The sequence below is a fragment of the Gopherus flavomarginatus genome, chromosome 18 (genome assembly GCF_025201925.1).
Source record: "Gopherus flavomarginatus isolate rGopFla2 chromosome 18, rGopFla2.mat.asm, whole genome shotgun sequence".
Classification (NCBI taxonomy): Eukaryota; Metazoa; Chordata; order Testudines; family Testudinidae; genus Gopherus; species Gopherus flavomarginatus.
The window spans coordinates 23,646,085-23,661,105 of NC_066634.1; the positions used below are offsets into that span (position 1 = coordinate 23,646,085).

General features: G+C 41.2%; 1 protein-coding gene across 1 annotated transcript in view; it reads left to right on the forward strand.

Annotated features, from left to right (window-relative positions):
* Positions 1 to 5,227: 5,227 nt before the first annotated feature.
* Positions 5,228 to 15,021, forward strand: part of BICRA (BRD4 interacting chromatin remodeling complex associated protein) — a 122,430-nt gene continuing 112,636 nt past the window's right edge. The window contains exon 1 of the mRNA XM_050928705.1: positions 5,228 to 5,311. The gene's annotated coding sequence lies outside the window, so the exon portion shown is untranslated. The remainder of the gene's footprint in view (positions 5,312 to 15,021) is intronic.

Sequence of the window (15,021 nt, forward strand, 5' to 3'; positions counted from 1 at the left end):
GTGTTGGGCTGCGGGAGGGGGTGCGGGCTCTAGGGTGGGTCTGGGGATGAGGGATTTGGGGCGCAGGAGGGAGCTCTGGGCAGAGGGATGGGTCTGTGGGTTTCGGAGTGTGGGAGGGGGCTCCTGTCTGGGGCAGGGTGTTGGGGTGTGGGAGGGAGTATGGTCTCTGGGCTGGAAGTGCAGACAGAAATGAGGGGTTCGTGGTGCGGGAGGGGGCTCTGGGCTGGGGCAAGGAGTTGGGTCACAGGAGGGAGTTTGGGGTGCGGGCTTCGGGCAGTGCTTACCTCAGGTGGCTCCCAGGAAGCGGATGGCATGTCCCTCCAGCTCCTAGGCACAGGAGTGGCCAGAGGCCTCCACCCTGCTCCACGTGCTGCCCCCCGTCCAACCAGTGGAAGCTGCAGAGCTGGCGTTTGAGGCGGTGCCTGCACCACGAGCACAGGCAGCGCGTGGAGCCCCCATTACTGCCCTTGCATCTAAGAGCCACAGGGACATGCAGGCTGCTTCTGGGAGCCGCGCAGAGTTGGCCATTGCGGCCAACCAGGCGTTACAGTTGAAAACCGGATGCCTGGTAACCCTAGCTCCATGTGGCTCAAAAGCCTGTCTCTCTCACCAATAGAAGTTGATCTAATAAAAGATATTACCTCACCTGCCTTGTCTCTCTTTTTTAAAGCACTTTGAGATCTAATGATGAAAAGCACTAGGTATTATTTTCACTGAAAGTTGCTGCAGAATTACAAAATATTATTTTAACTTGTCCCCTTCTCTAGTTTTGAACAGTAGATTTGTTGGCCAAATTCTCTGGTGGTATGAATGTGTGACACTGCCCTGAAGTCAGTGGAACTGCTCTAGTTATTCAGAATGGCAGGACCTAGCTGTGGGGAAGCCTCTTGTCACTCTAGTCTAAAGTTTTTTGTTTTGTTTTGGGGGGGTTGTGCTTGTTTTTTAAGTGTATTGAAAAGAGAAGGGGAAATGACTGTAAAGTTAGGGAAATGTAATACAATTTAAAAATCTGTCTTTCTTTAAAACCATCAGTATCACCTTCTTCACATTTCAAAATGTGCCCTGTGCATGAAGAGCTTGGTTGCTGATAACATCCTTTCAAGCAGGAAGTTGGTTTGAGCCATCTTGCCTCATGCCTAAGCCTAATTAGCAATTATTGTGGCTTCTTGCCAGGATTTCTGGACAAGATAGCCTTAATTATACTTATTAAACTTTTCAGGTTGGGGTGGAAAAGCTCAAGGGAAAAATATTGTTCATGTGTGAATAAGGATTCATTTAATAACTTAAAATTTACTCTATAAGCAGTTCTGATTATGCAGAATGGAATGTAGGTATGAAGAGGGAACAACAACATCCTTCATCTTCATTTCCTTTCACACACATTATATTCAAACTATTTTGTGTTCAAAATTCCTGTACAGATTTGACAGTAGAAGCCATAGCATAGCCCTGTGTGCTTCATTAAAAGTTACATTCCTGATTAGCTTAGCTTTCAGCAGTTTGGCAGGCTGATCGCAAGGCCATTTACAGCTGTGAAATATAGATGATGCTGAGGCTGCCGGCGGCTACTACGCTGCAAACCCCCCTTCTCTCTCTCCTCCCTCTGTTAAACTGTCACTGCACTCAGTTTGTACTGCACTTTTATAGTGTAATGCACCAAGCTAAACCCTTCCATAGTCCCACCCAGGTATAAATAGAATGTATATCTAATTCAAATTCAGCCAATCAAAGGGTATAAACAAAGCAGAAAGCCCTGCCTCTTGATTATTAATTACTCACACTGGTCAATCACATTTAACCTGTCTAATCAGGATTCAGGGTGATGCATATAGCCCTTCCCATTCCTTTTTGAGCTGCTCCACTTTTGACCAATCAGGAAAGGTCTTTCTCTCTCTGGCAGAACCAGTTTTTAATTGGTATGCTGAGGACCCTTGCTTGAGCTTACTTTGTGCTGCCTGAACACAGAGTCAGTTTGAGATTGTGCATGAATGTACAGTAGTATTAGCAGCATTTAGTATATAAACTCAAAGTATGTAGATTGCTTAAATGTGCCTGCTCTCATTGTATGTAGCTATGCTTAATATCAGTCATAAGATTTTGCTGGCTACTTTGGCTTTCATGGCCAGTTATAAAAAAAAAAATTGTGAACATGTAATATAATGAAATGAATTACATTTTATTTTTTGTCCTAGCATTAATTAAGGACCTGATCCTGCAAACATTTACTACCTAGTACAGTGCTTACTCTTAGTGGGAAGTCTTTGCAGAATTTGGCCCTAAAACTGTAAGTAATTGAGACATTTTTTGTTTTTTAAATACAGCATTTTGTTTTATATCAAACTTGGTATTAAAATGTTAAAGAGGACATACGTTAAAAAAAATCCTTCCTTTCTCTGGTGAAACTATGCTTATAATTCCTTTTCACAGTAATTGACTCCCCTCGGGAAGACTGGTGATATTACAGTACTTCTTCAGTTTAACCTCTTAGCCAGTGATACCATTATAGAAGGGGATGGGGAAGGATTATTTTTAGTATGTAATTTTCCAGTTAACCTGCTGAATGTAACTGGTCCTTGCTCAATATGTGAGACCCTAAGAGTATGTGGTTAGTTTACCCCTAATTTCTCAAAATACTAAAAAATCATTATTTCAATAATTTTGATTATGAAGTACAGTTATAATAAAAATTGTCATTTAAAACAACTGACTACTGTGGCAACTACAAATGGCTATGAGAAGTAATTTCTCTTCCATACCTGTAAACTTTTTTTTTTAAATCAACTGCTATGAACTGCTGGGCAATCTACGATCACAGTAGCTAATACTGCTTGCCTCCAAGGAAACCTTTCTTTAGAGTTAGAAAGAAGTACATCCCTTTATAACCACCTGTGAAGTAACAAAGGCCGTAATCTCTCAAACACTTATGCGCATGCTTAATTTTAAACACATGAGTTAAGGAAATTAATGTTTCCAGAGCTGCAGCTGATGTGATATACCAGGAAGGCACAGTATGAATATAATTATTAATTGGTAATTAGTACATACCAGGGGTAAAATTCTGGCCCCACTGAAGTCAGCAGAAGTTTCAGTGCGGCCATGATTTCACTCCAGATCTCTTCTAAATCAAGATTTTGTACAGTGGGAATTAGCTGATGAAATTTATCTTATAAAAGTAAGATTAATTATTACCCAAGTCCAGAAAACCTATTTTCGGGAAGGAAAGTAGCAGTCATTAAATATTAACCGTGTACATAAATTAAAATTGTATTTACTTGCATGATATTTTTCTTTGCTTCCACAGAGCAGTGGTGTGTTTGTGCTGTCTGTTGTGAACAGGTTAGTTTTAATAAGTTTGTTTTTGTGATTAGTAATAGAATTACTACTTTGCACTTGTTCATGTACATTGTGCATCCATTAAAATGATTAAATACGTTTGTATTGGTTTATTTATCTGAGTCACTTTATTGCTGCTACAGAAAGCTGAAGTGATTATGATCTAGAGACTGAATTACATCAAAAGTTTCTATAGCTACTAACCATTCCAGTTTTCATTGAAGTCATATTTTCCTTTTAAGTTGAGTGAGATGAATCCAACTGCATTGATGTAGTTGGCTGAAAATGTTGGTGCTTAATAAGTAACTGTAGCAGCAACATTTTAAACTTAGTAATGATTTTTATTTTATGGTCCCTTACAAACTTTGCAAACTACAGATACATGTTTTTAAAATTTAAAATAATGTTTAGGATGTATATTTTTTTTTTAATAAAGCACTATACAAAAATTTATAAGCTTGTTCTTATGACTCTTAGGCCTTGCTCCTGTAAACACTTACATAAATGTTAAAGTTTAAGCACGTGTGTTGTCCTGTTGACTTCAGTGGGACTATTCAGATACTTGAAGTTAAGAATGAGTATACGTTTTTCCAGGATCAAGGCCTTAAACCCTGATTATGCAGTGAGCTCTACATGGATGGATTCCAGGATTGGGGCCCACGGGCTAATTAAACAATAAAGACAATAATAACTATCAAGTTGAAAACCCTCAAACAGGGATTGAACCTGCTACTATTGAAGTCAGTGAAAAATGCCTATTGATGCTAATAGGATCAGGATCAAGCCATTTAAATACATCTATCTTTCTACACACTCCCATTCAAATGATGAATGATCCTGTAACTTAGAGAGAGAGTAAACTTGCTAAATTTTATTTATTTGAGGTCCAAATTCGAGAGGTGCTGGTCACTCCTCAGTCCCCACTGTGGATGGAACCCTTTACATCTTGTCTATTTTAAGGAAGATTTTAAAACATGGTGGGAGCCCTAGTGTAGAGATCCTGCCATCTGTGACATAATTTTCAGAACCATGTTGAAGAGAGTTGCTTCCAGAAAAGTTAAATGACAGTGAGCCCCAATGCTGCAGTGATTTGTGCCCTAGATTGGGGCTTATATCATTTGATCCTCTGGGAAGCAAGTCTGTTCCACGCTGTTGAAACTGTGGAAGCAACCAGCAGGCTGTCTACCTTGAGTTGCTAACAGGAGTGTTTGCAATGATTAAAAAAAAAAATGTTTTTTTACTATAGATGGGGCCTGAGACTTTCATTTTGCGCTTGTTTCAAAGACAGTTTTAAAACTATCTGTTTGATAAAGGGATTTTGAAGTGTTTCGTTGAGATCTTCAGTGGGGCAGCATGGTATAAGACATTTTATTGTGTCATTGAGAACGTCTTTACATACATAAATACGTTTTAATCTCTAGTTAGGCTGCAACAGTTTGGAGCAGGGAGCTTGGCTTTTTAAAAATATAAAACATAGGTTTTTAAGTGCTCTTGAAATAAACACTAATATGTACCCAGATGCTGCAAAATGTTTCTTCATATGAGGGAGATGCATTATAAACTGCCTTAAAATTACATTTGAAAAATGAACGCGATTTGGCACGTCTGCCTCTTTAAATCTTACTCATTCCAGCTTGACAGCCCTATGGTGTTTCTCTGCCGTTCTCACTTGTGTGTGTGGCTATTTTGAAAGGGGGGGGCATCACAAATGTAAATCTTTTGAAAGGGGTGGGGGCAAGTTATACCTGATTTTTTTTTTGTAGAGGTAAGTGACTTTTTTTAATAAATGAAATAGTATTACAGTCGTTATTCTCCCTCTCTTCCTCCCTCTCGTCCTTTGCATTTTAGGAAGCTCTGTTGAAATGTAATCAGGCAGTGAGCTGAACCTCTATGTGTCTGTGCCTGCCGGGGTCCTGCCTCCGGAGCCCGTGCGGGGATGTCTCGGAGACCCCGCGCTGACTGCTGCTCAAACATCACGGTGAGTTTGTTACAATGTAGCAATTTCTCTTTAAATCTCTTAACTCTCTCTACCTGCAACTCAGGGCTGTGACAGGGCGAAAAAAACTGGGGAGGAGGGGAGGGAAGGGAGCCTTGCACCCCTCCTAGGGTAGCATCCCTGTTCCCTTTCCATTGCTCCCCCAATCCAGTTCCCCCCCAAACAGCCTCCTGTTACTGCGTCTGCAGGTCACGTCTGCAGAATACAATGTAGCTTTATAAAACGATACATAACGTTCTATCGTTCCCTGCACAGTCACAGCAGTGGAAAGAGGGGTGCTGGGTGCTCCTTCCTCAGATCCCCACAACCTTCTGGAATCACCCTTCTCCCCCTCTCCCAGTAAAGGGGTGGGGGCTTTGGGGAGGAAAAAAATGAGCTGTTAGTTTGCAGTGTTGGATGGTTATGACTTCGTTTTGATTTCTCGGTTGAGGTGGTAAAGCCATCGTCTGTCTCTGTTACCCCGCCCCCCACTCTTCCCAAGTAAAAACCAAAAAGGATGCCCATGGATGGGTCTTATCTTATGCTCGATTTTAGAATAAATGTTTTAATGGAGAGGTGAAGCAAAACAGATTTGCAATGTCAGAATAAAAAAGCTTGATCTTGATGGTTGCTGCTCTGCAAGATATTACAAACGGTACATTGGTATTTGACATGGGATGGTAAAATCAAGCCTGGAGCTCCACTGAGGAGAAAAGACCTGCCAGTTAAGGGTTATCCTTCCCTTGCTCCTCCCTTACGAAATTTCAGACTTGTGTTTTTGGCATTGTTTTGCAAACCAGTGTGTGTCTGCTCAGCACTGATTTATTAAAAAAAAAAAAAATGCAGTTCAACATGGTTACAGTGTCTGGTAAAGAAAACTAAATGAACATTATTAACCTTTTTTGCAAATGGGTGTCTCACTACTTTTTTGTGGTCCTGAAGTTTGGCTGCATACATTTAAAAAATACATTTGGTAAATAAACCTGCAATTGATTATATTCATGCTCACCACATTTTCCAGTTGTGTGCCTATTATGACTGGACTTAAATTTTAGGTGGCAAAAAATATTTTTGAGAGAGCGTTACCCCTATTTTGGGTGGTAGAGGGACATTTTTATTATAAAACACAATATGTTCTGCTCATCTTTTTCCTGTAGTTTTGCATATCCTCCTTATTGTCAAATCTGGTAGATTTCTGCTAGAGTTTATCCAAATATCTGTATATTTTAAGGTGTTTTTGGTAAACAACACACATGCTTCACTGAAAAGTACTTGAACTTTGCTGAGGTATATAAACTTATTTTAACCTAAAGTATAACTGAGCTTTTCCAAACCAGTTCAGATTGACTGGGACTAAGTGTGTTGTATTGATTGATTCTTTCTCTGTGATTGACTCAGAGTTCTGGTCAAACTCATGTTGTCTGTATTGCTCTGCTGTGGTATTTCTGTGAGTACAGGTGCTACTTATCAAAATTCTGTTTACCACCAAGTACACAAGGAAAGGTGTTTGGAAATATCTTTATATGGGGCTGAGATGCACTGATTCTGTTGTGCTCAGGTTAGGTTTTGAAATGGCATTTTAAAAATAAGATCACATTATTGTGCTCCATCATCCACTGAAGTGTGTCTAGGGTTTTATTGCTTTTCAACACTAACTGCAAAACTAAAAATATCTTTAATCCGTATTTTATTATTAAAATAATTGCACTAAACGTCTATGATCTTTCTAGAACAAAAAGTCAAAGTGACATGGGTGGCTTTATTTTATTTGTTATTTAGCCTCATTAATTGTTGAGCTTCAGAATAATAGACGTGGATGTTTCCTTTTTAAGTGCTTGAGCAGTCAAGTATTTTGCTGTAATGAATCTACTTGTGAATTTTTACAGATTACATCATATAGTGTCAAAATCCTACAGTAGTCTCTGCATTCTGTTCTTTTGTTTTGTGTTCTTGCTAAGCAGAGCATTCAGTTATAATTGTAAGACTAATGCAACTTTTAAAATTGATGAAAGAAAAATTCAAAGCTGCTGCATTTCTTCCTTAAAGAGATCTGATTCCAGAAATGAAGAGTGTAATTGATTGTTCAGGGCTGCTGTTTTCATGGCTCTAGTTTAGGCACATGTGGCATTTGCATGAATGCTCCTTAGCAGCGCCAAAGTTCCTGTCTTTTGCCAAATATTATTTGCTTCTTTTCCATTTGGTGCAGATCCACATTACTGTGCCAAGTGGGAACTGAAAGTTCATAATTTTTTTTATTTTTTTGGTTCTGTTCCAGGAGTAAATATATTTCTCATACTACAGCTAAGAATGGTTTGGGAGAATCAAAGTTAATTGAAAACATTAAAATATGTTGTTCTTCTATTTTATTTGGAACAGAATTACCATAGCATCCCTTTTCTGAAAACCAAACACTGCTCTCTGTTTCAGAGCCTTAATATGTGAAATATAAAACAATACACTTTTAGGTTCTCCCTACCCCACTCCCCTGTTGTAGCTTCACCCTGAGTATGGAGGCTAAAGCCTTTACAGATATTATTTACAAAGCATAAAGGAAATATTCAGTGCCTAGAGAAGGTAGCCTTGGTACATCCCTCAAAGTTCATAACCCCACCTTTTGTTTTAATAATGTGCCACGGTTTAGGAACTATGGGCAGACCAAGTAATTTGAAAGTGCACACTGACTTCTCTACTTTTAATAACCTGCTTACTTTTGACCTAGAATTTTCATTCCATGATTTTTGTAAAAAGTCATCCAAGGTCTCCATTGTGTGCAGAAAAAGCAGGAAAATCATTTATACAGCATCCAAAGTGCATCCTAGGTGCTTTACAGGCAAATACAATAAATACAACTCCCTGCCCTAAAGAGCTTACTATCTAAACCCCCAGTCCTGTGGTGTGATGTGGCTGGAAAGACCCCTGTGCTCTTATACTCAGCAGGTTCACTAGGATTCTGTTTTCACTGTCTGCTTCCCATCAAGTTCCAACACTGGGGCCTAAGGCCTTGATCGTGGAAACATTTAGGCATGACTTCACTCATGTTTATCACCATTAATTCAGCGTGACTACTCACTGAGTAAAGTTGTACACGTGCTTAAGTGTTTACAGGATCAAGTCCTAGTTACAGACATAACTCCACAAGTGGAAGTGATAAATTATGAGGGAAATAGGATGAAGGAAGGACAATGGTTGTTATTGTTTGAACGTCTTGGTCACATGTTTTATATGCTCATACATAAATATACCTTTTTATATTGTGATAAACATCAATATTTTTAAACTGTAGTATATTCATTTTAATGTATTCTTGGAGAGTAAGTTAATGGCTAGGATGAAGCTTTTTGGCAAGGGAATTTACATGTATAAAAAGAGACAGTTGCCTTTTTTAAAACTGAGGGAAATTATAGATAATGCAGCATGCTGTTTAGATTTCACCCCTTAACAATTTTATTTTAAAATATATGAACATGTTGCACCTCAAATCTTTAAAGGATTGGTACTAAGTAAAGAATAAATAGTTCTCCAAGTCCAGTGGGAATAAAATGTAGATGGGGATAGATTTGGAGCGGTTAGAGACGATAAAGATGCCACGTTTAGTGTTAGTTTTCCCAACTGTGGCTTTTTCCTTTGTCATGCATTTTCCCTTAGAGTGTATGTCCACGGACATGGTTTGTTTTTCAAACAGCTATCTTCCTCCTTTATTTTTCCTGAATAAAACTACTGCTTCTGCTTAGAACTATTTGTAATTAGTCACTTGCCCTCAATTGATATGTTTTTGCATGTATGGTAAATCCAATTAATATTAATCTGCATCCATTGGCTAGGGTTGTCAGTTTTCTAATTGTGCAAAACCGAAAACCCCTGTCCCTGCCCCGAGCCTCCACCCCTTTTCCGAGGCCCTGTCCCCACTCACTCGCTCCCCCTCCGCCCCCGTCGCTCACTCTCCCCCATCCTTACTTTCACCGGGCTGGGACAGGGAGTTGGGGTGTGGGAGGGGAGTGAGGGCTCCATCTGGGAGTGCGGGCTCTGGGGTGGGTCCTGGGATGAGGGGCTTGGGGTGCAGGAGAGGACTGCTGGGGGAGGGGGGTTGGGGTGCAGGGGGATTGGGCTCTGGTCTGGGGGTGCAGGCCCCAGGTGGGTCCAGAAATGAGGGTTTCTGGGGCAGGGGGTTGGGGTGCAGGGGATGAGGACTCTACCTGGGGGTGCAGACTCTGAGGTGGGGCTGGGGATAAGAGGTTTGGGGTGCAGGAGGGGACTCTGGACTAAGGCCAAGGGGTTCAGTGTGTATGTGGGGGCCAGGCCCTGGCATGGGGCCAGGCCCTGGCATGGGGCCAGGGATGAGGGGCTTGGGGGCAGGAGGGGGCTCAGGGCTGGCGAAGAGTGTTGGGGGAGGGGCTCTGGGAAGGAGTTTGGGTGTGGAAAGGGACTCCAGGCTGGGACAGGAGGTTGGGGTGCTAGAGGAGGTTCGGGGGGTGGGGTCCCAGCGGTGCTTACCCTGGTTCCAGGAAACAGCCACCAGGTCACTGCAGCCCCTAGTGGGCGGCCAGCCAGTGGGTTCCCAGCCAATGGGATCTGCGGAGCTGACACTAGGAGCAGGGGCAGCACGCGGAGCCTCTCTGGCAGCTCATGTTCCTAGGGACCACAAGGATCTGGCAGCTGCTTCCAGGAGCCCCGTGGAGCTAGGGCAGGCAGGGAGCCTGTATTAGCCCTGGGCCCCTGCACCGCCGTCCGGACTTTTAACAGCCAGCCAGCAGAGTCCCTTTTTGACTGGGCATTCCGGTTGAAAACTGGACGCGTGGCAACCCTACCATTGGCAGGAGACTAGACCCTGTAAACTAGACTCAGCTTTCACTTGGGTTCTCTCAACCCTGCAAAAGGTTGACACCAAATAGAGAAGTCCTTTCAGGAAAGAAGAACATGCAGAATATATATGTACAAATGTCACATAAATACTGTAGAATCTCCCTAGAGTGAATTTGAATCTAAGTACATTCCATTGTGCACTAGATTGAAAATCCTAAATTATTTCATATGTGCAAACTGCAGTGCCAGTTCTAAACTACTTCATTGTTGTGCTGTGAATTTTCACTAGTATTTCATTGTGCAGTTAATATTTTCCTATGTACTGGTCAGGCTATATTCCCCCATTCACAATACTTTGTTTAAAAGAAGCATCACAACCAATTCTGAATGGGTAATGTCTCATCTGCACTATACAGTTATACTGTGTGCTTTTAAAATTTTCATATTGGCCTGTGTGTGACTGGCACATTTCGGAGCCTAAACTGTGTGTCCTACTTCAATTGCATTTATCTCCTTGTCCACACATCTTTACGGTATAGTAAAACAGTGCAAGCACATTGCCTCCTGGAAACGTATCCCATTGTTCTTGACACAGCCATAATGCATAGTAACTTGTGGAAATACAGAAAACAGACCAAAAGTTTCCAAATGAGTGACTAGTGTGCTATGGGACTGTGGAGCGCTAACTGGAATGTGCTAGCGAGTTTACCAGCGCTTCTTGCCTTTGTTAGCACTGTAACATCACAAGTTAGTACTGGCTAAGATCAGAGATTATTTAGACTTGTAGAAGGGCTGACAAAAACAGTATAAATAAAATATGCCTTTAGAAAGTTTGTATGTATGCCAAACATACATGGGCTAATGCTATGTAATATGCCCAAATTCTCCAGTGTGGACAAGGTGTTAATCTTCCTGTTATGAGAACTGCTCCCATGCATTGGTGACTATATTGGTAGTCTCAGTAGAGAACCTGAATTTTGATGTGGAGACTGAGCTATTTTCTTATCTCCTGTTGTGTAGCTTCCAGGTGAGGGTCAAGCCAATTGGTGGGGCAGTGGAGAGGAAGTCTCTGAGGAAGGTTGAGGTAGGCTAGATAGGTTGAGGACTTCAGTCTTCAGTGTTGTCAAGCTACAAACCTTTGCCGTTCCGAATGCAGTTACACACCACTCACGAAAAGCACCATTACTAATATCTTGTTGTTCACTACCACCAATGCTCTGTTACTTTATATACTCATAATACTTTGTATTGAGGGCTCCAGAGTGATTTACTGGCAGGCATTAGAATAATCAGGAAGGTAAATATATTCTGTTACACAATCTAGAGGGGTAACTTCATAAATCACTTACATTAGGGACTGTCTCTTTCCATGTTGGGTCTCGAAGGAAGGAGGAAATTGTGCCTTCATCTGTGTGCACGACTCCCATTAAAATAAATAAAAACCTTGCTAATATGCATTTGAAGGTAGCATTTGTCCCTCAAAGAACCACTGTTTCAGAGGCAGTTCTGGTGCTGAGACAAACATACCAGCAGTGGTACAATACTGGCTGTCATTCATTAGTAATTTTCAGTTATCAGTAATCTCTGCAGGGTTGTTTTGTCTTTTTCTTCCTTTCTTTGAGTAACATTTGATTTCACCTGCCTTAGCTGTTAACCATCAGGGGTATCAGTTCAGCCCAGAGCAGTGTTGCCTTCTCATAATTTCTGGTTGGAAGCCATCCACTATTGCATTCTGGCTTTCTCAAAGCTGGGGACTCGCACATCTATTCAGAGTCTTCTATAGGAAACATTCAAACAGGTTGATGGCACGTCATAGACTCCTTTAAATATGACAACTCAGAATACACCTTCAGAGATTCCCTCCTGCCCCCAAGGGCTTTGGAACCTCAGCTATAATTGTCATTCTTTCCATAGCTGTCTCATAGCAAAGAAATTTTCACAAGACTAACCTTTTAATGCAGTAAAGAGATACACAGTTAGTCTTCTCACACTCCCCGCCAACTAGAATAAGGACAGCCTGTTTTTGTAAATCATCCTGGTGACCACTAAGATTCATAATCATATAATTTTCATCAAAAGTACAAATCACAAATAATAAAATGACCCAAGCCGCCTTTATACAACACATAAAATCCACTGATGATAGAGATGTTGGAAGATGTTTGAGGTCTTGTCAACACTGGGGATTTGTCCTGATCTCATCCACTGGTGACCAGCCACTGAGTAACTACACTGGTATAAATCCCTAGCATAGACAGGAAAACCCCCTCCTTGATACTAGGGTATGCTTCCCTGATGCAAATAGCAGACTTCCCTGTCTACCTCAGGGGTTTGCACCATTGTAGCTATGCTGGCTGCTGTCCGCCAATGGCTGAAATCCTCAGTGGACTTCAAGGACTTTAACAAGGCTTAAAAATTTTACCTGACACCTGCTTACCTAAGGACTAAGCTTATTAATCAAGATGAAAAATACCTGCCCTCCCCAAAGCCACATTCCCACTGCAGTATAAAGGACTAAAAAAGTTATGTACTGTATTTAATTGTAACATATTGTTAATCAACCTTCTGTTTAACAAGTCTTTTCAAATATAACTTGCTACTGGAACTGATTGAATAGCAGAAAAAATGGAATATATTTGCTGAGTTATACCAGTATTAATGTAGCATTATATTTGCCAAACAGGATTTTTCCAGCTATAGAGATGGTCTCGTACCACAAAAACTGTAGTTTTGCCAATATTCATTTTAACCCAAATTAAAACAATCAAATAATATATTTACCATATCTCATTCAAACACTCCTACTTACTACATCTCTTGCTATTGTTCCATTTCTTTCCTTTCCTGTCTCCACTTTCTCTTTTCTATAATAGATCATGGTATATCCTTTCCTGAGTTGTCTTCGGCGTGTTTCCTTTTTCTTTCTCTCTCTCCCATTCCCTTTCCAATTGTTGTGTTGTCCATCTCCTCTGATATATTTTCTTCTCCTTCCAACTCTTTCTTTACTTCACTTTTTTTTTTTACATACTCCGTCAACCTCTTCCTCTTTCCCAGCCCCATCCATGCATGAAGAGGGCTTGAAAATTTTACCAGACCACTAACAGTAAGATGATTGCAGCTACAGATGGATATGAAAGATGGGTTGAAAGTACATGGGGGATGGGTTGAAAGGTAACTACACTGTTCAGGGCAACTTTACCCCTCCATGAACTTTCTGATGGCTGCAAGGAGCTGTTTTTGTCACTCCATTTCCCCGGCCTTCACGTTTTAGTCCCAGACTCCACTGTCTGTCTCTGCTTTTAATCTGCTTTGTCAAGCATCAGCAGAATGAAATTGACGTGGTTCTTGTCATTTTTATTGCTGCCCGGAGAGAACTGAAAACCAGCCATGAAAACTAACAAGATTCTGCTCAGTTTTCACTCTCGTGCAGTTAGTGGACGCTCTAAGCAGCAGCAGAGGCAGGAAGACAAAAATTGGTTTACGTTCAGGTTAAAGTTTTCTTGCTACCATAAGGAGTTGAAATACCTGAAAGGTGATGCATGCACCAAAGTTCCCTACTCATCCAGGACAAATGGATTTTTCAAGCCTGGATTAGAAAAATAACATGAAAATGGTGAATAGCTTAAAAAAACTCAGTTGAAATCAGTTTAAAGTCAGTGGTGGTCAAAAGTAATTGCTATCTGGTCATCCTTCAACTATCTTCTGTGCAAGTAAACTTTTGGTTTCAGCCTCTTTCCTAGTAGGGTAGGTGCGTGTGTGTGTCTCTCTCTTTCACCCACCATAATTGGCCTACTTGGCTGCATCTACATTAGCAAATAATGTGCTCCATAATTCATCTTTGCTGCAGCTGTAGACAAAGGTACTAAAGGTGATCCATCCAGGTTCTGGATGTAAGGCACACTGGCAGGAAAACCCACACTACTACTGCATCTCCTTTACCTAATCTGTGGATCAAGGACATTAGTCTCCAAAGACTATCATTCTGGCACCTTTCACCATCATAAAATTCACTTAAAATATTTTTGACAACCAAAATGATTAACGATCTCTGCAAATGTTTTTGAACTGGGGCAAAAATTGGTCCTGCTAGTGAAGGCAGGGGGCTGGACTTGATGACCTTTCAAGGTCCCTTCCAGTTCTAGGAGATTGTTATATCTCCAATTATTATTTATTATTATTAACTAAGACTTTCTTAAGAGATGTGTGAGAGAACAGCCCAGTGTAGCTCATTGTTTAGGCAAATAATGACGAGGGTTTTCAGACTCAAGGAAGACTTATGCCCTGCACACAGCAAGTGCAGAGGAAGGCATCCCCCCGCCCTCCCCCTTCCTCTGAAAAGAGAACACTTTGCTTTCTATTGTACTCCTCCTGCTGTGGTTGAGGGAATGTGAGTCTGGAAGTGATTTCAAGCAAAATGTTACAAGTAAATACAGCATGTTGGGGGAGGGGGAAGGAAGGGAAAGGAGAGACAGAGGGCAGTCAGGCTCGGAGTTTCGTTGTTAAAAGGAAGGTCCCCTGACCTAGAAATGAGACATTTCAGTCACCACCTAGGGACATGGCAGCATCAACCAGGCAAGAACTGGAAATTCTTTCAAACAGCATTGTCGCGCCTTTTAAAAAAAATTGTGGTATCTTCCTAAATATGGTAGAGAGAGAATTCATACTTTGAAAATATTTCTCTTCATGTATCCTAATTCCTCCCATCAACCTTGGTTATAATCATTAAGGGCATTTCCATACAAAGAACCAGTTGTGCCTCCTGGAAGTTCCCCACCTGATGTCGTCCTTTTTCTGGCTTTGCCGTAGGGGAGGGAGTGTATTTTACTGTTTGCAGGACTAGGACAGGTGGGTCTAGGCCTGCTCAAAACTAAAGACCCATTCTCTCAACTAAGAAGGAGGAACCACTAAGCCCA